Here is a 23,316-nt window from a genome sequence, read left to right on the forward strand (position 1 = left end):
CCGGTGGTGCATTCTGAATTTGGGAGCGTGTTACATATGACCTGCTTCCTCTTCTATGTTAACACCAATGTTGGGCCAGCAAAAGTAACTCCTGGCCATCACCTTCACCCTACCACCCCTGAGTGCCCTTGGCACAGCTGTTCCAGCACATGGTTGGGATAACAACTCACCTATTCCACAGCAAGCAGCCACCCTGTACCGACATCTCCCACTTCTGGTTCAAGCAGGGCTTCAACTCTCCGTCCTCCTTGTGATAAGTCATCCCCCTCCAGACGAAGTCTATCACTCGACTCAATATGGAATCTTGTGGTTTGCTTAACATTCGCATCAGTCATTGGAACTTTACTCTGTTGTGGAAGATACCTTATCTTCACTGTCTCCTCGTAATTCTCTTTGTTCCCTGGTAAAAGCAGTCTCGATAAGTCGTCGGTGTTGGTGTGTTGTTCCGACTGTCGATACCTGATCTACGAATGTGCATGCGAGATGAAGTCCCAGCTTTGCAACCTCGTGGCTGCCATTGGTGGAATATCTGAATAGGCACCCAAAATTCTTATGGTCTGTAGTCCATTAGTAGGACAAATTTCCAGCCAGACAGGAATTAGTGGGACTTCACCAGTCCAAAAATGATACTCAGTGCCTCCTTCTCAATTTGGGCATAATTTCCCTCGGCCCCCTCTATCAGCATCCTGGGAATTAGTATTGACTGAACCGCATGAGCCATATGAATACTGTAGCTACAAGAGGAGGTCAGAGACTAGGAATCCTGTGAGTAACTCACCCCCTGAATCCCCACAATCTGTCCACAATCTACAAGACACAAATCAGGAGTGTAATGACATACCCTCCACTGCCTAGATGAGTGCAGCTCCAACAAGACTCTCAAAGCTTGACACCATTCAGGACAAAGCACTCTGCTTGATTGGCACCCGTCCACAAACATCCTCTTCCACTGATGCACAGTGACAGCGGTGTGTGCCATCTACAAGATGCACTGCAGGAACTCACTTAAGCTCTTAAGCAGCAACTTCCAAACCCACAATTACTACCATCTAGAAGGTCAGGAGTGGCAGACACATGAGAGCACCACCCCCTGGATATTACTGTCCAAGCCACACACCATCCTGACTTGAAAATATGTCATTGTTCCTTCACTGTTGCTGGGTTAAAATCCTGAAACTCCCTCACAGCAGTGTGTGTATACCTACACCACGTGTACTGCGTGGTTCGAGAAGGCATTTCAGCACCTTCTTCTCAAAGACAGTTAGTTAGGGATGGGCTATAAATACTGGCCTTGCCACCGATGCCCACATCCCATAAATGACTAAAAATAATACTCAATTGAACCCCAGTGAAAAATATGCATTCAACTAGCCAGTGTTCGTGTTCCAGTTCTTTGCCCTAAACTATGCAATAGTAGTAATATTTGATACCTTCTCATTAGTACCAGTTCAAGTTGCTACTCCAGGGCAGAGAAGGTGAGCAATCAAATCCATAGGAATTCTGGATTGCACTGGTACTAAATTTAAATTGGCAAATACATCGCCCTATGCTAAGATAGCCCTCGTTTTATGTATATACCACCCATGTATTTATGTTGTCTTCAAATTTAATTCACAGTTCATCGTATTATTTTCGTGATCTATGGAACCTTTTCTACGATGATTTCAGCAGCACCAATTTACAGAGGACTGAAAAACAGTGAGTATTGATGATAATGTAAACAGCAACAACACTGATAATTTTAGTGCACGTGCTGAGCTCTAAGTGAAGTTGACCTGCACACCCCTAGATAATTAGCATGATCTATGCAGCCCCTCCTTTCTCCTTTTCCTTCGGAGTTGTGCAGGTTCCACTCGGATCATACGGTACTGCAGTCACACTTCCACTTGGTACACACAGGACCTTCAATCAGTTTCCAGCTGGTTCAAATAAGATTGTCAGTCATCGCACAGCAGCACCGCCACCCCCACCGCCCCACACACACACACACACACACACACACTCATTTAGGACTGATTCAGTTTGTTTCCCACTTGGTTCACGTGGGACCTTCAGTTAGTCTTCCACATGCCACAACAGGAGGTTCAACCCCTTCTTGCTCCTTTCAGACTTGTACTTTGTGTCCTTTCCCCTCTATATACTGTCCACTCTATAAATTCACATTCTATGTCAAGCTCCCTTGGTTGTATCATAGTTCAGGAATGTACCAACACACTTCATATGATTTCTGTCTTTTGAGTGTACTTTGGGAGGAGGTGGGAAGGGTGGTGGAAAATGGAGATGATTTGCACTACCCACCTCAAAGTTAAATTTATTTATTAGTCACAAGTGAGGCTTACATTAAACACTGCAATGAAGTTACTGTGAAATTCCCCTAGTCTTTGGGTCAATGCACCTAACCAGCATGTCTTTCAGAATGTGGAAGGGAAGCAGAGCACCTGGAAGGAAACCCATACAGATATAGGAAGAACATGCAAACTCCACACAGACAGTGACCCAAGCCAGGAATCGAACTCAGGTCTCTGGCATGGTGAAGCAGCAGTGCTAACACTGCCAACGTGCTGCCCCTGAAGAACCAAGATAATTGCTATTAATGTGGATCCTTAACTCCTCTCTACTCCAACAATTCCTGCATTTTGGTCAAAGTACTCAGCTTGTCATTTCTGGTGTTTTAGTTTGAACCAAATGAAGGATTTTTAAATTGTGCCTTATCTATGGTCATTTCTGTTCTCCATTAAGATACCACTTTAAGCAACACATCATGTAAATTGTCTGCCAATCAATTACAGTTGTATTGATCAACAAGAATAAAATGAAATAGGTTTAAAGGAAATTTATCTGCTGGTTTCCCTATATATTTATTTTTATATTAATTTAAAATTAAGATTAAATTTTAATCAGAAAAATTAAAATGATGAACTTTGGTAATTTGACAAAATATTTATTCTTTATCTACAGTTACAGAATGCCAGGTCCCAGTGATGCACATGACAGGATCTATTGCAGTTGTAGTGGTGATCTATGTGTCCCTTGTAGGGATAACATTTGTCTTATTTTTGAAGTACAGTAAGTGCTGATTCTATTGATATTATCAATAATAGAATGAGAAATTAAACTGAAGATGTTAATTGTTTTATTGCTACAGTTAGAGTTTTACGGAATTTGTACATTCATCCCATTTCTCTGTATATAACATTTATTTTAAATATTATCAGTGATAAAATTGATTCATGCCTTCTTCCCCATCCATTAAACCACTATGTGTAAAACCTTTACCTTAAAAGTATCCATGAATAAGACCTCAATTCTTTAAGCCATTAAGTATTTGTTCAGTAAACTTGCATCAATAATCTTCAATCATTAAATTTTCTTCAATAAGCCTTCATTCTGAATCCCCCTAGTTAAATCTTCATAGTTAATTCTCCAACAATTAAACCTCCATCAATAAATCTGTATTCATTAAACATTTGCCTGATAATTATCCATTAATTAAATCTCCATCCATTAAACTTCCACCAAAATATTTGATTTGATTTATTATTGTCACGTGTATTAACATACAGTGAAAAGTATTTCTTGCGTGCTATGCAGACAAAACATACCATTCATTGTGAAGGAAACGAGAGAGTGCAGAATGTAGTGTTACAGTCATAGCTAGGGTGTAGAGAAAGATCAACTTAATGCAAAGTAAGTCCATTCAAAAGTCTGACAGCAGCAGGGAAGAAGCTGTTCTTGAGTTGGTTGGTACGTGATCTCAGACTTTTGTATCTTTTTCCCGAAGGAAGAGAGAATGTCTGGGGTGCGTGAGATCCTTAATTATGCTGGCTGCTTTGCTAAGGCAGCTGGAAGTGTAGACAGAGTCAGTGGATGAAAGGCTGATTTGTGTGATGGACTGGGCTTCATTCACGACCTTTTGTATTTCCTTGTGGTCTTGGGCAGAGCAGGTGTCATACCAAGCTGTGATGCACCCAGAAAGAATGCTGTCTATGGTGCATCTGTAAAAGTTGGTGAGAGTCGTAACTGACATGCCAAATTTCCTAAGTCTTCTGAGAAAGTTGAGGCGTTGGTGGACTTTCTTAACTATAGTGTCGGCGTTGGGGAACCAGGACAGGTTGTTGATGATCTGTTCACCTAAAAACACAAAACTTTGTTCACACTGATGTAGATAGGGACATGTTCTCCTTTACATTTCCTGAAGTTGATGACAATCTCCTTCGTTTTGTTGACGTTGAGGGAGAGATTATTGTTGCTGCACCAGTTCACCAGATTCTCTATTTCATTCCTGTACTCTGTCTCGTCATTATTTGAGATCCAACCCACTAAGGTGGTGTCATTAGCAAACTTGAAAATTGAATTGGAGGGGAATTTAGCCGCACAGTTATAGGTGTATAAAGAATATAGTAGGGGGCTGAGAACACAGCCTTGTGGGGCATTGGTGTTGAGGATAATCGTGGAGGAGATGTTGTTGCCTATCCTTACTGATTGTGGTCTGTGAGTTAGGAAGTTCAGGATCCAGTCACAGAGGGAGGTGCCGAGGCCCAGGCCACAGAATTTAGAAATGAGTTTTGTGGGAATAATAGTGTTGAAGGCTGAGCTGTAGTCAATAAATAGGAGTCTAACATAGGTGTCCTTGTTATCCCGGTGTTCCAAGGTTGTGTGCAGGGCCAGGGAAATGGCACCTGCTGTGGATCTGTTGCAGTAGTAGGCAAACTGTTGTGGATCCACGTACTCCAGGAGTGCCATGACTAACCTTTCGACCACTTAATAATGATGGATGTCAGAGCCACTGGCTGATGGTCATTAAGACACCCTGCTTGGTTTTTCTTTGGTACAGGGATGATGGTATTTCTATTGATAAGTTACAATAGCACAATAATTTTGTAACGTGTTGTAATCCAGAGGCCTAGAGAAGAGAAATGAGAGATATATGAGTTCAGATGCCATTATAGGAGCTGATGAATTCAATTAATTAAGTACAGATTAATGATGATGACTGATGATTGGATTGTTGTAAAAACCATCTGGTTCACTAATATCCTTTAGGCAAATAATCCTGTTGGTTTGACTTAAATATGACTGTAGAACCGTAACAATATGGTGTTTGTACCAAATCTTGATGAAAACATAATAAAACAAGATGAACCACCTTGAATCAACCATGGGACAACAAAGGCACCCAACCCAATATAGTCAACATTGCTAAGTCCTCCTCATTAACCAATGAGTATATGTGACAAAATTGGGACAGGTCTCTCACAGACGAATCAAGTTCAGCAAATAGATTACGTGCTCATATGCTGGAATTTCAATTGCCCCGAGAGTAAAACTCCGGAGGGAGTCTGTCTCCTTATTGCTGGCTCATCGTAGAACCAGTTAACTGGTGTTGGGCTGTTAGGTTCAAGGCACGACTTCCTTCCTCACCAGGAACGATAGCTATAGCTGGGGCTGCAGGCAGATAGAACAAAGAACAACACAGCATGGGAAACAGGCCCTTCGGCCCAACGAGCCCACGCCGCCATTTTAACGTTGTGAGTGCCCTCTTCTACCTATGACCTTTGTCTACGCCTATTGGGGAAGATTGAGGGAAGACTAATTTAGGGACAATTTGTTAACACCAATCAGCCTAAGCACATTTTTAGGGTGTGGGAGGAAACCGGAGCACCCGGAGAAAACCCACGCAAGCACGGGGAGAATGTGCAAACTCCCACAGACACTTGCCCAAATCTATGTATCTGCACAGCAAACAGTGATAGTCACTGAGCTGTCATGTTGCCCGTCAGATGGTTCAGTTTAAGCGTATGCTAACAACGTGAAGCACTAGGCAACTCTTGAAGCAACATCCAAGAGCAGCCCTTGCACAGCCACCGCGTGTTTGCCCCTTGTTGGACAACAAGGCGGACTGAATCATCTGTGGATTAAAAGAAAAGACATCAATAAACACGCACAACTTGTACAGACATTTACGGAATCCCCAGAAGCTCAGAAGTAAGACAAATGAGCCATAACATATGTTGGAAGGTCCATAGGAATCAATTGATTCCCAGGAATGTCCCAAGATCTTGAAGAATAGAACTTCAGGGTAAGGCAGGTGGTGAATAGAAACTACCTTGGAGGTGGTCCTCCATTGATTGTGCTTCCTGTTTGGACATGCAATATATTATGATCCTTGACCAGATCCCCAGATGTTGGTGAAATCTGGGACCCGAACAATAAAGTTTTGTTCAAAGTTGACAAGGTTTGATATTCAAAATACTTGCTAAGGGAATACAACCACAGATTCTAGGGGTAGAATTTTAAGAAAAAAATTCTAATGAGAATGAGCATGAATACAGGAGAGTTTCAGCTTTTTTTGGCGTGTTTGAAAATGCAATCTTATCAATTTTATGGCATTTATACTTAAAAGGCAGAGGCAGGTAGGGATCATCAGGAAACTGGCTGTTGAGGTCTAGGGGCACCATTGAAGCTCTCAGTATACAAGGAAATCTCCTGCACACCCCCTATCTCCACCCCCTTGGACATTGGGACCCCGTCCCCCACAGACATTGGGACTCCCCCCACGGACATCGGGATCACCTGCCCCACAGACATCAAGATATCCCCCTCCATGGAAATCCCCCCAACCAATTGCCTCCCTGCAAAATTTTCTCCCTTCCTGATTGCCACCCCTTCTGCATAGTTCCCTCCCTCTCACCTGGCCGACTATCCCCGTGTAAGAGTTTCCTCACACCCTCGCAGATCTCTCTCCTACACCCCACCAATCATTCTTCCCAACAGTGTTTCCCCTTCCCTTCCACTCTGGCAGTGTTCCCTCCCTCCCACTCACCCCGGCAGAGTTTCCTTCTACCTCTGCGGATCTTCCCCCTTTGTCTCCCCCCTATCTTAGCTCCACACCACTCTGGCACTGCCCCCATTGTGGTTCTGCCACTTTTGCACTGACCCAACACAGTTTTGGTGCCCAGTTAGCAGTGCCAGGGTGCCAGGTGGGTATTACCAGGCTGGCACTGCCCCATGGACATTTCCTGACCCTGCTCCAACCACCCGGGGGACTTCAATGATCTCTGATCCCTTCGTTGGAGACCATATGTGCTTCTTGCTGGGAAGAACCTTGGACAGCAAGATGGTAAAAGTAAGTGAACCCATTCCGAGCATGTCATTAACATTGAAATTGGCTTCAAGCCTGATAAGTGTGCAAAGCTGATTTTGCCAGTAAAACAGTGCTGCTATTATCAAGAGAGGCAAAAAACAGGATGCACACCTGATTTCTCACCTCCTGCCTGATCTTATCACTTTACCTCACTGAAATTCAGATAGGATGAGGTTGTAAGATCAAGCCCTATGAGTTTTCATTAAACTCAGACAAAAATAGACTCATATTCTGGAATGGAGACAGCTGGACCTGTGAGGGATACTAGAGTAAACAATCCAGGAGTTACATTACAGGAAATTAGCAAGTTTATTGGTTGGTTAGAAGTTGCTGTTAGGGAGTATGTTTAAATAGCTTAAACTATAAAAGCATAGTATTCATAAAGAAATTGGTCCTTGGATTTCAATAAACAACACTAGCAATTGGGAAGTAAAGTTATATCAAGTCAAATTAAAATAAGATAATAAAATAAACAAAGTAAAATAAAGTTGGTGTAAGCGTAATAAAGTTATTAGTAATTTATTCCACTCATTCTAATTATGCTAAGCGTAATAAATAGTTATTAGAGTTTTGGAATAGCAGGTCAACTTGGCCAAGTGGAATGTATATCCTGCAGTTTGTGTGAAGCTGATTTGTGTCCTGGAGAAACAAATCAGTAGGAAATGTCACCATCTTGAGCTCTGGGTTTCGAACTTGAGCCGAGGTTGGAGTTACTGTTGTACATATGCAATAAGACGTCTCATAACGTCAAGTTAACGCCCAACAAGCTTTCAGAATGCTGCTCGTTTGTCAGGTGAGTCCTGGTGAAGGAGCAGCACTCCAGAAGCTTGTGATACCATATAAACCTGTTGGACTTTAATCTGGTGTTGTGAGACATCTTACTGTGCTCACCCCAGTCCAACAGCGACATCTCCACATCAGTACAACAAGAAGACAGAGGACTAAGTGGATAGCACCTTTAGAGAAGTGGTCACAATGCAGGTTAGAATTGCATAAGCAGAGAGGCAACGGCTGACCGCCAGACAGTCTTAAGACAACAAGGCAGATAGCGCAGGAGGCTCCTGAGTCTATCCAGTTTGTTAGTCAGTTTACCATTTTGAAAACTGATGAGGGTGATGGTAGCCAGAGTCAAGCCTGTGGCACCAAGGGCAGCTCAGCTGTAAAGGGGAGGAAGTAGAATGGAAGGACAATAGTGACAGGTGATTCCATAGATAGTGGATCAGACGGCAGTAAACATGGCTTCAGAGTGGTCTGTTGCTTCCTGGTGGCAGGGTCAAGGATATCACAGAGCAATTACAGGATATCAAAGAACAAAGAACAACACAGCACGGGAAACAGGCCCAACGAGCCCGTGCCACCATTTTAACATTGTGATTTCCCTCTTCCACCCAAATATCCTTCTGGGAACGGGTGATCAGCTAGAAATCATGGTCCGCATTGGTACCAACGACATAGGTCAGAAGAGGGATGAGGTCCTGAAAGCAGAATTCTAAGAATTAGGAAGGAAACTAAAAAGCAGGACTTCAAAAGCAATAATCTCAGGAAAACTCCCAGTTCCATGTGCTAGTGAGCATAAGAATAGGAGAATTGGTTGATTAAATATGTGACTGGAGAAATGGTGTAGGAGGGAGGGCATCATATAACTGAGGTATTGACCATTCTAGGACAGATGTTGCTTGAAAAATGTTGAGTATGCATCAAGTGCAGAATGGTGTCAAAAAGACAAAGTTAAAGGTGCTCTACTTGAATACATGCAGCATTCGTAACAAGGTAGATTAGTTAATGGCACAAATAGAGGTAAATGGGTGTGATATAATTGTCATTACTGAAACATGGCTGCATGGTGACCAAAACTGGGAACTGAATATTCAAAAATATTCAATGTTCAGACACGAAGGAAAGAAGGTGAAGTTGTACTGATGAGGGATATAATGAATGCAGGAGGAGCTCAGATTGGAAGAACAATGTACAGAATCTGTTTGGATGGAGCTAAGAAACAGCAAAGGGGGAGGCAGGTGTTGGAGTTATTTATAGACCCCCTAATAGCAATGGTAATATAGGACATCGTATTAATCATGAGATGAGAAAAACGTAGCATAGGCAATACTGTAGTGATGAGTGATCAGTCTGCACATAGACTGGTTAAACCAAGTGAGCACTAATGCTAAGGAAGACACGTTTCTGGAGTGAGTTAGGATTGGGTTTCTCGAGCAGTATTTTGAGGAGCCAACTAGAAGACAGGCTATTCTAGATCTAGTACTATGTAATACAAAATGGCTATTTAAGAGTCTAGTTTTAAAAGAACCATTAGGGATGAGTGATCATAATATGATGGAATTTTACCTGATGATTGAAAGTATGCAATTTTCCAAACAGTTGCCACCTCTTGCAGTCTCGCTCAATCCTGATCAACCCCGTAACTAAAATCCTCACCAGCCAGTACTGGATCCCTGGCATCCAGAGGACCAAGTGGGAGTCCCAATCTTGCTCTTGTTGGCACTGCACCGAACAGCACAACACAGGCATCTCCACATCAGTACATCCACAAGAAAGAGGACTAAGTGGATAGCACCTTTAGGGAAGTGGCCACAGTGCAGGTTAGAATTGCACGGAAGGTGACCTTCTACTTGGCTGCTTCCGCACTTGCAGTCCATGTATATACAGCTCACATTTCCCCGATGCTATAGACCCAATCAGAGAGGCAGAAACTCTGGAGCATTGGGAGCCTAGCATAGAGCTGGGTTCTGCTGAATAGGTCAGTGATCACAAGGACCCTCAACATTGAGATGGTGACCTCCACATTCAATGAGAAATCTGATCTGACTGGGACAAAATGCTAGCAAGGCTTTTCCAGTTTCCCTCATTGAGCCCTTAATCATCATAGTTACTGCCTGCCTTTGTGAAGCTAATCCTCAATTGTCCCTAAAACTCATCAATCCCCTCAGTGTAGTTACAAATGGTGTGCGTCCTCATCAAGAAACCTTTATCATAGTCAAAGCAGCTCTCTGAGGCCTGATTGCAAATAGTGTAGATAAAAATGCTAAGTGTTTGCACATTAATGAATGTCTCAAATGTTTTATCTACAGTGATGTCATGGCCTGAACCTCGAAAAGCTATTGGACTGAGATTAAAATAAAGGTTCCTCCAACTTGTTCTCTGTAAACTGTTATGTGGTAAAACTCCAGCGAAGAAACAGCATTTGTGCTTCCTAGTGTTGAGAATACAGGGACACCGATTCTGTCCTCACATCAGGTCAATTCACTTTTTTTGGAAGGGTCATTGAGTAGGAAAAAGGAACCTGGCCAACTTTTACTTTCAGTCATTACCTTCCTTCTGTTTGTTTGATATGATATAGACTCCATCTCCATAAGGACATAAATCCAAAGGACTGAAGCACAGATTGCAGAGCAAATGGTGAAGCATTACTTCATCAGTGTGCACATGGATAGTGATGGGATTTCATTAGCACAAAACCCGTCAGTGCAGATTTCTGCTTGTTCAGATAGTACCACTCTACCAGTTCAGACATTAGACTGTAGGCTTCCTGGAGTGAGAGGGAAGCATCCAAGCCACAAATTATAAATCAACCCCTGCAGTTTTATTAGTGAGTCAGTTTTGCTGGTCAAGCATTTAGAGCACTGTGGACATAAGAACATAAGAAATAGGAGCAGGAGTAGGCCATCTAGCCCTTCGAGCCTGCCCCGCCATTCAATAAGATCATGGCTGATCTGTCGTGGCTCAGTTCCACTTTCCCGCCCTCTCCCCATAACCCTTAATCCCCTCTCTTATCAAAAACCCATCAACCCGCGTCTTAAAAATATTTAGCGAGGCAGCCTCCACCACTTCAACGGGCAGAGAATTCCAGAGATTCACCACCCTTTGAGTGAAGAAGTTCCTCCTCAACTCCGTTCTGAACCGCCCCCCCCCCCTTTATCTTGAGGCTGTGCCCCCTAGTCCTACTGTCTTTTTTGAGCGGGAAGAGTCTCTCCACCTCTATCCTATCCACCCCATTCATCATCTTATACGTCTCAATGAGATCTCCCCTCATTCTTCTAAACTCTAACGAGTACAAGCCTAGTTTATCCAGCCTCTCCTCATAGCTCAACCCCCTCAACTCCGGTATCAGCCTAGTAAACCTCCTCTGTACTCCCTCCAAGGCCAAAATATCTTTGCGCAGGTGCGGCGCCCAAAACTGCACACAGTACTCCAGCTGCGGCCTCACCAATGCCCTATACAGCTGCAGCAAGACCTCCCTACTTTTATATTCAATCCGCCTCGCTATGAAGGCCAGCATCCCATTCGCCTTCCTGACCACATGCTGCACCTGCAAGCTGGGTTTTTGCGACTCATGCACAAGGACCCCGAGGTCCCTCTGCACCGTCGCCTGCTGCAGTTTTTTGCCACGTAAGTAATAGTCCTTCCTACCATTATTCCTACCAAAGTGGACCACCTCACACTTGCCAACATTAAATTCCATTTGCCATTTCCTGGCCCATTCGCCCAGCCTATCTAGATCCTTCTGCAGACTCTCCACACCCTCCGCGCAATTTGCCGTTCCCCCAATCTTGGTGTCATCAGCAAATTTCGACACTCTACACTCGGTTCCCTCCTCCAGATCATCTATATAAATGGTAAAAAGCTGAGGCCCCAGCACCGACCCCTGGGGCACTCCACTAGTCACCATCCGCCAATCCGAATAGCACCCGTTGACCCCCACTCTCTGCCTCTATTTGACAACCAATCCTCTATCCACGCTAACACCCTACCCCCAACTCCATGTCCCTCGACCTTCTGCAATAACCTCTTGTGAGGTACTTTGTCAAACGCCTTCTGAAAATCCAGAAAGACCACATCCGCCGGCTCTCCTCTATCCACCGCCCTAGACACATCCTCATAGAACTCCAGTAAATTTGTCAGACGCGACTTCCCTTTAATGAAACAGTGCTGCGTCTGCTCTATCAAGCAATTCCCTTCAAGATGCCTCGCAATTTCCTCCTTAATGACGGATTCTAACATTTTACCTACCACAGACGTTAAACTAACCGGCCTATAATTCCCCGCCTTTTGCCTGGCACCCTTCTTAAACAACGGCGTAACATTAGCCGTTTTCCAATCCTCCGGCACTTCCCCGGAATCCAGCGACGTCTGGAAAATAACCACCAAGGCATCCACTATCACCTCCGCCATTTCTTTCAGAACCCTCGGATGCATTCCATCCGGTCCTGGGGACTTGTCCACAATCAGCCCCTCCAGTCTGTCGAGCACCGCCTCTCTAGTAACAGTAATGTCATTAAGACCCTCCAGTCCTACCACCTTTCCATCACTAACACCCGGCAAATTATTCACGTCCTCCTCCGTGAAGACAGAAACAAAAAAGTTATTCAATACCTTAGCCATATCCCCATCCCCTACCACTAGGTCCCCTTTCTCATCCTCTAAAGGACCAACGCTCACCCTAGCCAGCCTCTTCCTTTATATATATTTATAAAAACTCTTGCTATCCTTTTTTATATTAAGCGCTAGCCCAGCTTCATAGTTTCTCCTACCCTTCTTTATCAACTTCTTTGTCAATCTTTGTTGACATTTAAACCTCTCCCAATCCTCTTCTCGCCCACTACTCTTAGCTACTCTAAATTCCTCCGCTTTTAATTTAACACTTTCCTTCACCTCCTTCGTTATCCACGGCTTATTACCTCTCCTCCTACTGTCCTTTTTGACCATCGGAATAAATTTCCGCTGAGCACCAAGAAAGATCTCCTTAAAGATCCTCCACTGCTCCTCAGCAGACCCTCCCTCCAACGCGCTCCCCCAGTCCACATTCGCCAATTCTTCTCTCATCCTACCATACTCCCCTCTATTCAAACAAAGTACGCGTGTCCGGGAACCCACTTTCTCCTCCTCCATCTGCACCAGAAACTCCACCATACAATGATCACTCTCCCCAAGAGGATCCTTCACCGCAAGGTCCCTAATTCTACCTGCCTCATTACATAGCACGAGATACAAGATAGCTCTCTCCCTCGTCGGCTCCAACACGCACTGTTCCAGGAAACTATCCCGGCAGCATTCCAAGAACTCCTCCTCGACTCCTGCGGGTCTGACAGGTTCAGGTATTGGATTATCACCAAAATACTGAATCATTGCCCCTGCTGAGAGAGCTGTTTCACAATAGGGACAGGGCTAAACTGGGATCGTCTGTACATCTAGATATTGCTACATCCTATGAATTATATACTCACTGAGCTAAGCTGTAAACTATGAAGAATAATTTTACTGTTGTGTCTGTAATAGATACCATAATTCCTCACAGAATCCTTTAATTTTACAGCTCAAAGAAGGTCATTTGGTTCATTGAGCCAGTGCCAAGTCTCTGGCCAAGTTATAAGTTTAGTCGCATTTCTCTGCCATTTTCCCACACATGTCCTTTTATTTTGTTTTACTTGCAGTCATTTCTCTACTTCCCTTTCGAAAGTGATTATTAATTCTGATTGCCCCACTGTTTCCGATCAGACAGTTCTGAACTTTTCATTGTTCTACCTAAGATCTTCAACATGTTCCATTTATTTACTGACACACCAGTTAAGAAAATTGGTAACCAGTCCCACTTATGAAGGTGAAACCTATTTTCATCTTTGTCTGCACCAACCAGGGGCTGTCAGTCAGTTCAACAGGTTGTTTTGAAACTAAGATTTCTGAACATATTGAATTTTCCAGTCACGCAAACTTTTAATCACTTTGTCTCCTCTCCATTTGGATCATCCCCTCTGACCTGTTTTACATCCTGCTCGTGAAAATCCTGACAAAGCATTCTCTAAACTGGGCCTTTCTTTCTCAGTAGATTCTTTAGTAGTTTGGGCATTGTCTGCATGATCGAAGATAGCAATGATATTTACTCTCCCTGTAAATGTTAAGCAACATGCTAGAACCACATCATCACTTAAACCAGTTTGTAAAACATTCCTGTTTTAGTATAAGTTATAATTAGTTGGAAATAAATTGGACAATATTCAAGTTTAAATAGACTTGAAAGAAACATAACGACAAAAGTCATCGCTGGAAATACACATCAGGTCAGATATGTCATTGGAGAAAGAAACAGTTAACAAAACTTGTTATAATATTGTTGTAGTGAAGTATGCATGATGTTTGTCTTTCTATTGTTATTAAGAACAAATCACACAAACCAGTTTTCAGTGTCATGTATTTCAAGTAAAATTGGTACAGCATGTCAGATCCATTGGACAGCTTTGTCTGCCCAGGATGTTGCTGTGATAAAGGATGTACAGGCAAGACAAGAACCAGAGGTGTGGCAGGTGTCACAGCAGTGTGGGATATCAGGCAAGACTGGGATCCTAAGGAGAATATGCAAGCCAACAGACAGCAGAGCCAGTACACTGCACTCAGTATGAACAACCCAACACCTGTGTTGCATCAGAGAAGCTGGATGATATTGGTGTTGTCCTGAACACGTCTTGTGGAGACTTTAGGATTGTAAGTGATTGCACAAAGTTCCATGCAATTACAGAACCCACTGTCAGATGGCCCAATAACACCTTGCAACAACTGAAGTACTTCGTAGTATAATTGCAGAGCTCCCTCCATTTGGAACCATATCCAACACTCTTCAACTTGCTATTTATCTGATAGGAGGAAGCTGTCAAGTGTTGGTGTTGGAACCCAACATGCTCCCTTATATAAGTATTCTGCTGAAATAATGAACCCACAGCCCTATTAAAACTAAGCTAGGCTGGATCTTCCAGTTGTTTCATGCCAATGGCACTAATTTCTCACTGATATTACAGCCTTTACTATGCGTGATATATTGCAGCCCTTACTATGTGTACTACATTACAATACTTGTTGAGTGTGGTATATTATCCACATTTGTTACATGTGATATGTTTCAACATTTGCTATGTGTGGTGCATTACAGCATTTGTTGTATATTGCATTATTATGTATGGTATTTTACAGCATTTGTTATGCGTAGTATATTGCAATACACGGTACATGTTTTATATCACACTCCTTGTGTGATGTGTACTGTACAACTTCATTGCAGTGTTAATGTAAACTTGTGACGAATAAATAAACATTCACATTCTTATATGACATTTTACAGCACTTGTTATGTGTTTTTTATGATGTGGAGATGCTGGTGTTGGACTGGGATAGGCACAGTAAGAAGTCTCACAACATCAGGTTAAAGTTCCAACAGATTTATTTGGTAGCACAAGCTTTTCAGAGCACTACCCTTTCATCAGGTGAGTGTTCCTTCATACACCTCTTGAAGGGGCAGTGCTCCAAAAGCTTGTACTACCAAATAAACCTAGTGGACTTTAACCTGGTGTTGTGAGACTTCTTATTGTGTTTTTTTTTGACAGGATTTGTATGTGGAATATTAGTGAACCCATTATGTGTGGTATATCGCAGTAGATGTTCTTTGCTTTCACTTGGTTGTCCAGAACTTGAATATTGTTGAAAAAAGAGACACGTTGCTGAAGCATTTCATCTTGTACTCATCAGGACAAATTAAGAAAGCCAAATTTCAAATGATCACAACAATTTGTACTACAAGAGTAAAGTTTGTTGATTGATTGGCCAATTGACTCTGGCTGAGACATTGCCATGGGAACTATAGACTCCACAAACTCCTGGATAATTTAAAGTGGCGCAAAGCTTGAACATATTCTTTTTGTTTGCAGAGGACAGATCCCTGCTTTTGTATGTCACTTCTAGCAAGTTTTAATAGCCTATGTTATGTGTTCAAATGATAATCTTAAATTAGTTGTTAGCATTCAGGGTTGTTCAGCAAATACTGCCCAGTTAAGAAATACATCTGACAATAAAGGGCTTATTTTGTTCTTTTGCAAGTATGGGCTTGTTCAGTATAGTCTGTACTCTATTACAAACATCAAAAGGATCATGCTGTTTGATTCAGTCTGCTAATTGTTGGGACATACAGCCCATGGCACTGCACTGCATTTCATAAACTAAGTTTCTAAAATGTGTCGTTTCTAATAAGAGCTGCATCCTGTCAATGGAAAAACCACTTGTGTAGCCACAATATAATAGTATCATGTTGTTCAAATGTTTTGAGATACTTTGCCTATCAAGGGGATTCAAGACAGTAACTTCATTGTAGTGTTAATGTAAGCCTATTTGTGACACAAATAAATTAAGTTTTAAGGATAATTTAAGGTAGGCTGGGCGCTTTTTAGGTCTGAGAGTTACAGCCTTCGACCCATTTGTGAGTTTGCGTGATACACGGTGAATAGTGATTGACCAGGATAGTAATTGACCTGCAGAATGGCTTTGATGCACTTTATTTCTGCATTAAGCTCACACAAGAAAGATATGGCTATTTCTAAGGATGCAAATGATGTCACTTTTATGGCCTGTGGAACTGTATACAGATCCCAACATGTAAAGATAGGTTTGCAGTATACACGTGTGGAGAGCATGTTAGAGGATTTCTCAAATAGCACATTGAGGAAAGGATGTTAGACTCCACTTCAAAGGCACCTTTGAATGCAGGTTGAAACATCAACTGTGATCTCTCAGGCCTGTTTGCATGGGCACAAATCCCATTATGGCCACTAACTCTCACAGGAGGGCCATAATAGGATTTGCTCCATGGAGATCTCAGAATGAGATCCATTCCAACATGTAATTGGGTTCATTCCCAGCGAAAGCATGAACCTGATTGCCATCAATTGACCACTGTAGCTTCTGGGGAAAGCAGATTCCACCCCCACCTCCCAACCTTGCTGGTGGGAATCATTACTGCTCTCCAGCAGTCAAGATGGTCAAGCCATAGGGCCCAGTATAGCCCCCAAGAAGTCATGGACATGACAAGGCAGTGCCTTGGCTTTGGCTGCTATCTTGGCAGAGCAAACTTGGCAGTGCCGACCCACCAGATTGGCCTTGCCAGGTTGACACTGCTAAGGGTTGGGAACAGGTGCCAAGTCCAGGGTGGGGGTAGAGATTGATTACAGTGAAATGCTGGGGGAAACTTGGATATTGGCGATGATCATGGAAGGTGGAGTGGGGGCAGAGGGGGCCAGTCTCTTAACCTTGATATTGGGACGCCCTTTAAAAAGTGCTTGCTAGCATCTTTAGGCCTGCCCTTCAAGAATGACAGACCAAACATTGCCACTCTGCTTTCTTTTTGACTAAATATCAGATGATCTGGAGAGAAAACCTGGCTGTTTGTCTCAGTAGAAACACTTTGGGGGATCTCACAGGATCATAATGCTGGCCAATCAGTGTGGCAAGTCAGTAAGATAGGGGGAAAGGTGACAAATCAGGCTCACAAGGCTAATTAAAATATTAATAACATCATTCATGAGACTGGACGTTATTGACTGGGCTCACTTACCTTAGTCCTCTCACCAGTCGAGATCTTCAACATGAGGATCACAGTCTCTACCAGTGGAAACCAAACATGATGGCCTCACTGGTGGGACCAGAGGCTCTTGAAGCCCCAACATGATTGGGGGCAGGGCTGGCATCCTGGAATTGTCCATTCGCCACCCTGGACACTGACCACTGGACACTGGGAAGAGCCTATGGGAGTGGGGCCTGATGGGGCAAGGCCTGATGAAGCTGGGGTAGGGGGGGGGGGGAGTTCCATGGTGGGATGGGAAGTGGAGCAGTTGACTGGCCAGACAGTGATTGGAGAGGGGGGCAATTGGCCGGTGCTGTGATCTGGGGGGTGGGTGGGTGGTGATCTGCCAGAGCTGTGAAGTGGGGGGCGGTGGGAGGAGATGGGGAGTGTGACAGATTTACAGTGTGTATACCATATTGGGAAACCTGGGTGCCTGCACAGTGGCATCCTAGAGTTCAGCAGCTGGCCTCACAGGTGATCTAAGACCCCAACCCCTTGCTACTGGTGAGATTCACATTAAGGCCTCTGTATTGCACAGAATGCCGTAAATTACTATTATTTACCTCACTGGAAAAACCAGCAAGAAAACTTCCCTTTTTCTCACCTGTTTTACACTTTGTATCTTGGTCAAAGATAATGTAAAGGCAGTGACTGAGGATGGTTTCTTATCAGATCAAAAGAGATCTGACAGAGGTGTTCAAAAGTACAAAGGATTTTGAGAAGCTAAGTAAGGAAAAACTGTTTTGGAGAGTCAATAAAGGGTATAAATTTAAACAATCAATCCAACCTCTAATATCACCCGCCTCTTACTCTTCCAACCCATCTGCTGCTCAAACCCAATGCTGGCCTCCATCATCTCAGGCTATTTCAGTGATCTCTTGACTGGCCTCCTATTCTCCACGTTTCATAAACCTCAGCTGAATGCATGCTCACTTCTGCTTACGTCTTGTCCTATTTTTGGTATTTTAACCTGTACTTACGCTAAACTTGATGATAGCCTGAGCTTGTGATTCGTGAAGGAGAAGAAGACTTGGCACTTGCTTCTGGCTTCAAGTTTGAAAAGAAATCGTACTTGATTCTGTAAATGAGATCCTGTAATTGCTGATCAAATGTAAACTGACAAATACAACTGCAGGACCTTATGCTTTAACTTGGCAAAGGGAAGAGCACAAATTGGTAAACATGAGGCACATCTGTCCATTCTAACAGTAAAGAAGAATGCTTCGAATTAAGGAGGAAATAGATGACAAGAAATTATAGGTGAACTGGTAGCACATGCGCCTCCTCAACAACAGTAGTGCAATGTGATAGTAAATAATTAAATAGCAACATTGAAATTGAATAATCATCCCAAAGGGCTGGAATTAATTCTCCTTTTCCATGTCTGAGGAACATTATTTATTTTAAAAAGGGGAAACTGGATAGCACTTATTTTTGTTGTGGCCCCAATGGATTCATTTTCTGCTAGTTCAAAGTCTGAAGATTTCAGGATAAAGAGACAAGCAGCTGGAAGTGTGAGATGTTTTGCTTTTTCTCACGATTTCCCTTGCAGATTTGAAGACAGAGTAAAATGCTGGTGGATTGTCTAAACGTAACCAATACCAACAATTGACACAGTAATGATTTAGATATCCCTCATTTCCCTTAAAAAGAAAATATTTTGGAAATTTCTTTTGATTGGAGAGTTAGAGCTGCAGCAGCCCTGAGCATGAATACTGCAGGAAAACATTTGTAAGTTTGCCTGTGGGAGACAAAACTACAAATCACATAGCGGTGAAATAGGTCACTTGACCATTATGCCTCTATGAAACAGCATTTTTAAAAGTTGATTTATTATTGTTAGATGTATTAGTATACAGTGAAAAGTATTGTTTCTTGCATGCAATACTGACAAAGCATACCATTCATAGAGAAGGAAAGGAGGGCAAAATGTTGTGATATAGGCATAGCTAGGATATCGAGAAAGATCGACTTAAGACGAGGTAGGCCAATTCAAAAGTCTGATGGCAGCAGTGAAGAAGCTATTTTTGAATCAGTTGGTACATGACCTCAGACTTTTGTATCTTTTTCCAAACAGAAGAAGGTGGAGGAGAGTATGTCCAGGATGCGTGGGGTCCTTAATTATACTGGCTGCTTTTCCAAGGTACAGGGAAGTGTAGATCGTGTCAATGGATGGGAGTCCAATGATGGACTGGGCTTCATTCATGACTCTTTGTATTTTTTTGTAGTCTTGGACAGAACAGGGGCCATACCAAAATCTGATACAACCAGAAAAGAATGCTTTCTATGGTGCATCTGTGAAAGTTGGTGAGAGTCATAGCAGACATGCCAAATTTTCTTTGCCTCCTGAGAAAGTAGAAGAAGGTGGAAGAGAGTATGCCTGGGGTGCATGGGGTTCTTGATTATGCTATTATGCTTGACTAAGCCATGTATTTAGTCTCAATTCCCTTCCATAATGCCATTATGACATAAAAGAAAATATTAAACTTGATATAAAAGTCATGAGATCCAATTTTCCTGATTTCAAACTCATAGAGGTTGACTGTTGTTTTACACTCCTCATTAATGATTTATTTAATCCCTCAATTCTATTTACGATATTATGGCATCTGATAATGCTTTATAAAATCTTACGTATTAAACATCTACCCTCCCACCAATGTTCCTATTATGGAATGAAAGCTAATCCATGTGTCTCAACTTAACACATTAAAACTTACAAAATAGATGACCTACAATGGACCAACTATTATACCTTCCAAATCTGAGTTACTGAAAATATGACATTTGAAATTAAGTTAATGTAAGCATGTGATCAATAACAAATTGGCAAAGACCCTTTGGACCTATTAGCAATACCTTGTATATCATTATATATGTATTGTCACAATCGCAGCTGATGTTAGAACTGGACAAATAAAATTGCAGAGGGCAACGTGGTTTGATGGATCCTAACTTTTTTTTCAAACTGGGGAGGAACTTTACAGAACAAATTCACAGGACTGCTGAACTTTTAACACAAGAATAAAACATTTATTAAACAAGAAAAATGTGCTATATTAGATCAGACAAAAATGTTGGAAAGGTCTTAATACATACTTAAGAAAATAATTTAAATATTCATTATGCCTTCACCCCAGTCGTATATTTACAGACACAGGAGGAAACAATTCACCATAACCTGGAGCTTGAGCTCACTTTCCATCTGCCAGATCACCAGTGGGCACTCAAGATCTGACAAAGCTTGAAAATTCCAAATCTTGCCGGTGAGATTGCAATCTCCGATTTTCATCACCCTTCACTGCTGATGCAATCAGGTTCATGGCCATAGTGGGCAAGAATCTGATTTCCATACATTTAGATAAATGTTAATATAATTATGTGTCCCCTTGCTATATATTCCCCCATTACTAAGTTTACAACAGGTTCACCCAGATATTAACCTGTAATGGGGATCCCCTGGGGTGCAAATGTCAGTATAGCCCCCAGAGAGAGAGAGGCATAGCCAGGTAGTCTCAAGTTGGCACTGCCCAGTAGAAATTGGCATTGTCAGGTGATATTACCAACCTGGCTGTGTCAAGCTCTGCCGGTGGGTAGGCGCTAGGGGAAGCATTATGTGAGGGAACTCATCTGTTTCGTGGTGGGGAGGAGCGGCACAGAGAGCAATGGGGATGCTGGCAATAATCGGTGGGTAAGAGGGAATGTAGACGGTGATTGGGGGTGGGGGATGCTGGGGATGATTGGAGAAAGGGGGAGATTCTTGGGATTATTGGAGTGGGGGTGTGGTCACACAAAGGTACCAGCGATGATCAAGAAGGCAGGGGCAGAATGCCGTCAATGACCAGAGGGATGGGGGGTGGCACAGATACCACCATGGTGGGTGGAGGGGGAGGGGATTAATTTTTGTTTCTGTGATCTGTGCGCCCTGGTCTCAGTAGAACCAGTTCTTGGCTTTGCAAATCACTGCCTCACCAGAGTGATGGTGCAAACAATGTCCATCTTTTTTCTGGCAGTTAAAGACACAAGATCCAAAGAGAAAACTGACCTGTGGAGCTGGAGCCTTCTACACCAGTTTTCTCAGCAGGACAGACATTCTGCTAAATTCTCATAAGATTCTGACCTATATCTATTTTATACTCTAATGTTCAGAATAAGTATGCAGTATACGTGAACCAATTGGTGAGCTGTAGTCAGACACACCACACTCCAAAGTAAATGATAAGTGAAACCAAAACTGGTTCAATGGATTTCTCAATAATCACTGTTGCAATGTGAGTTAACAGGTCTCTCTGAAATTCTGTTTTGTTCTTGAAGTCACATCCAAAGTAGTCACTTTGGAATTCTCACCAAAAGCTGCATCCATTCGGACAATTTCAACAAAAATCCGCTTCTAGGGTTTCAGTCTTTCCTTTTGATTTTCCTTTCCTCTGGATTTTAAAGTACACACAATCTTCATCTTCCAAGCATAATTTCTGTTCTTCGGCCAGGCCACCAAAAGGGTACCTTTGCCCTTATGACCCAGAGCATGGAGTCACCAGCCTTTGGGTGCCCATTTTGATCTTCTGAGCTTCTCTCCAGGCCAGTTCCCAGACTCTGCATTTCAGATTTCATGTTCATCTGTTCTTTTCTTGTATCAACAAAGTGTTGTGGCAAGCAGCATTAATGTCCATTAATGTCACAACACATCCAAAGACACTCTGACATTGTCAAAATAAATGTCAGGAATTATTAGGATAGGTCAGCAAAAGTTTGGACAAAGAGATTGGTGTTGAAGGAGATACCTTAAAGGAGCAGAGAAAGAAGGAGGAAATAAGCAAGAGAAATAATATGAAAGTAAAGCTGGAGAAAGAATGAATACTAATGACATTGAAGTGAAACCTGTTTTATCCAAAATATCGGAACCTCTTCTGATTCTGCACTAGTATTATTGCAGAGCAAACACTCCATGCAGCATTCAGTTGTTGCATAGTTGCTTTTACAGGTATTTTATCCTTTTTCTTGCCTGACAAATGCTATTTATTACTGCACCAAGTGCGTGGGTCTCACATTCAGGGGATCTCAATTATTTGTTAATTTTCATTGACAGGGGACAAAGATTTTCTATTAAATACAAAATGACATTCTGATCAGAAAATAACATTTTGGAACAGAGTATACATGGTGATTTGAGTAAATGTGGCATTCCTAGTAAGTGACTGGACCTACATTCTCCAAAACACCCAACACTGAAGATTTTCTTGTGTCATGCTGTAGACCACTTGATAGAAACTGATTGATTGGTTGCTACAACGAGTCAATAACTCCTTTATTGTTGCCAGATGTGACTATAAGGACGGTAGACGGAAAGCAAACTGAAAATTTTCTCTGACAAAGGGTCATCCAGACTTGAAACATTGGCTCTATTCTCTCTCCACAGATGCTGACAGACCTGCTGAGATTTTCCAGCATTGTCTGTTCTTGTTTCAGATTCCAGCATCCGCAGTAATTTGCTTTTATCTGGAGCTTTACTCTAAAAATTCCTATGTTCCACTATAGCAGATGCACTGTAACCCATGAGATCAGAAAGATTGCCAGTTCAAAGTAACCACATCCCTGTTGACTTAATCCTCACTAGATGGTGCTGTTGTTATTTTTAATAAAATTTAATCCTATTACCTCAACATTATAGAAAAAAAACTCCAGGATATTTTAATTGAAATCAGGGGATTGAAAATCGACAAGACAATATTTCAATACTGCAGTAATGTAATCAACAGTGCTATTTTCCCAAACAGGATATATA

General features: G+C 42.4%; 1 long non-coding RNA gene across 1 annotated transcript in view; it reads left to right on the forward strand.

Moving 5' to 3' along the window:
- Nucleotides 1–1,619: 1,619 nt before the first annotated feature.
- LOC145360436 (uncharacterized) overlaps nucleotides 1,620–23,316 on the forward strand; it is a 28,188-nt gene continuing 6,491 nt past the window's right edge. Inside the window, exons 1-2 of the long non-coding RNA XR_013889716.1 lie at nucleotides 1,620–1,698; nucleotides 2,959–3,066. This is a non-coding gene — a long non-coding RNA (uncharacterized LOC145360436). The remainder of the gene's footprint in view (nucleotides 1,699–2,958; nucleotides 3,067–23,316) is intronic.

This window comes from Carcharhinus amblyrhynchos, chromosome 2, assembly GCF_965287045.1.
Source record: "Carcharhinus amblyrhynchos chromosome 2, sCarAmb.v2.hapA, whole genome shotgun sequence".
Lineage (NCBI taxonomy): Eukaryota > Metazoa > Chordata > Chondrichthyes > Carcharhiniformes > Carcharhinidae > Carcharhinus > Carcharhinus amblyrhynchos.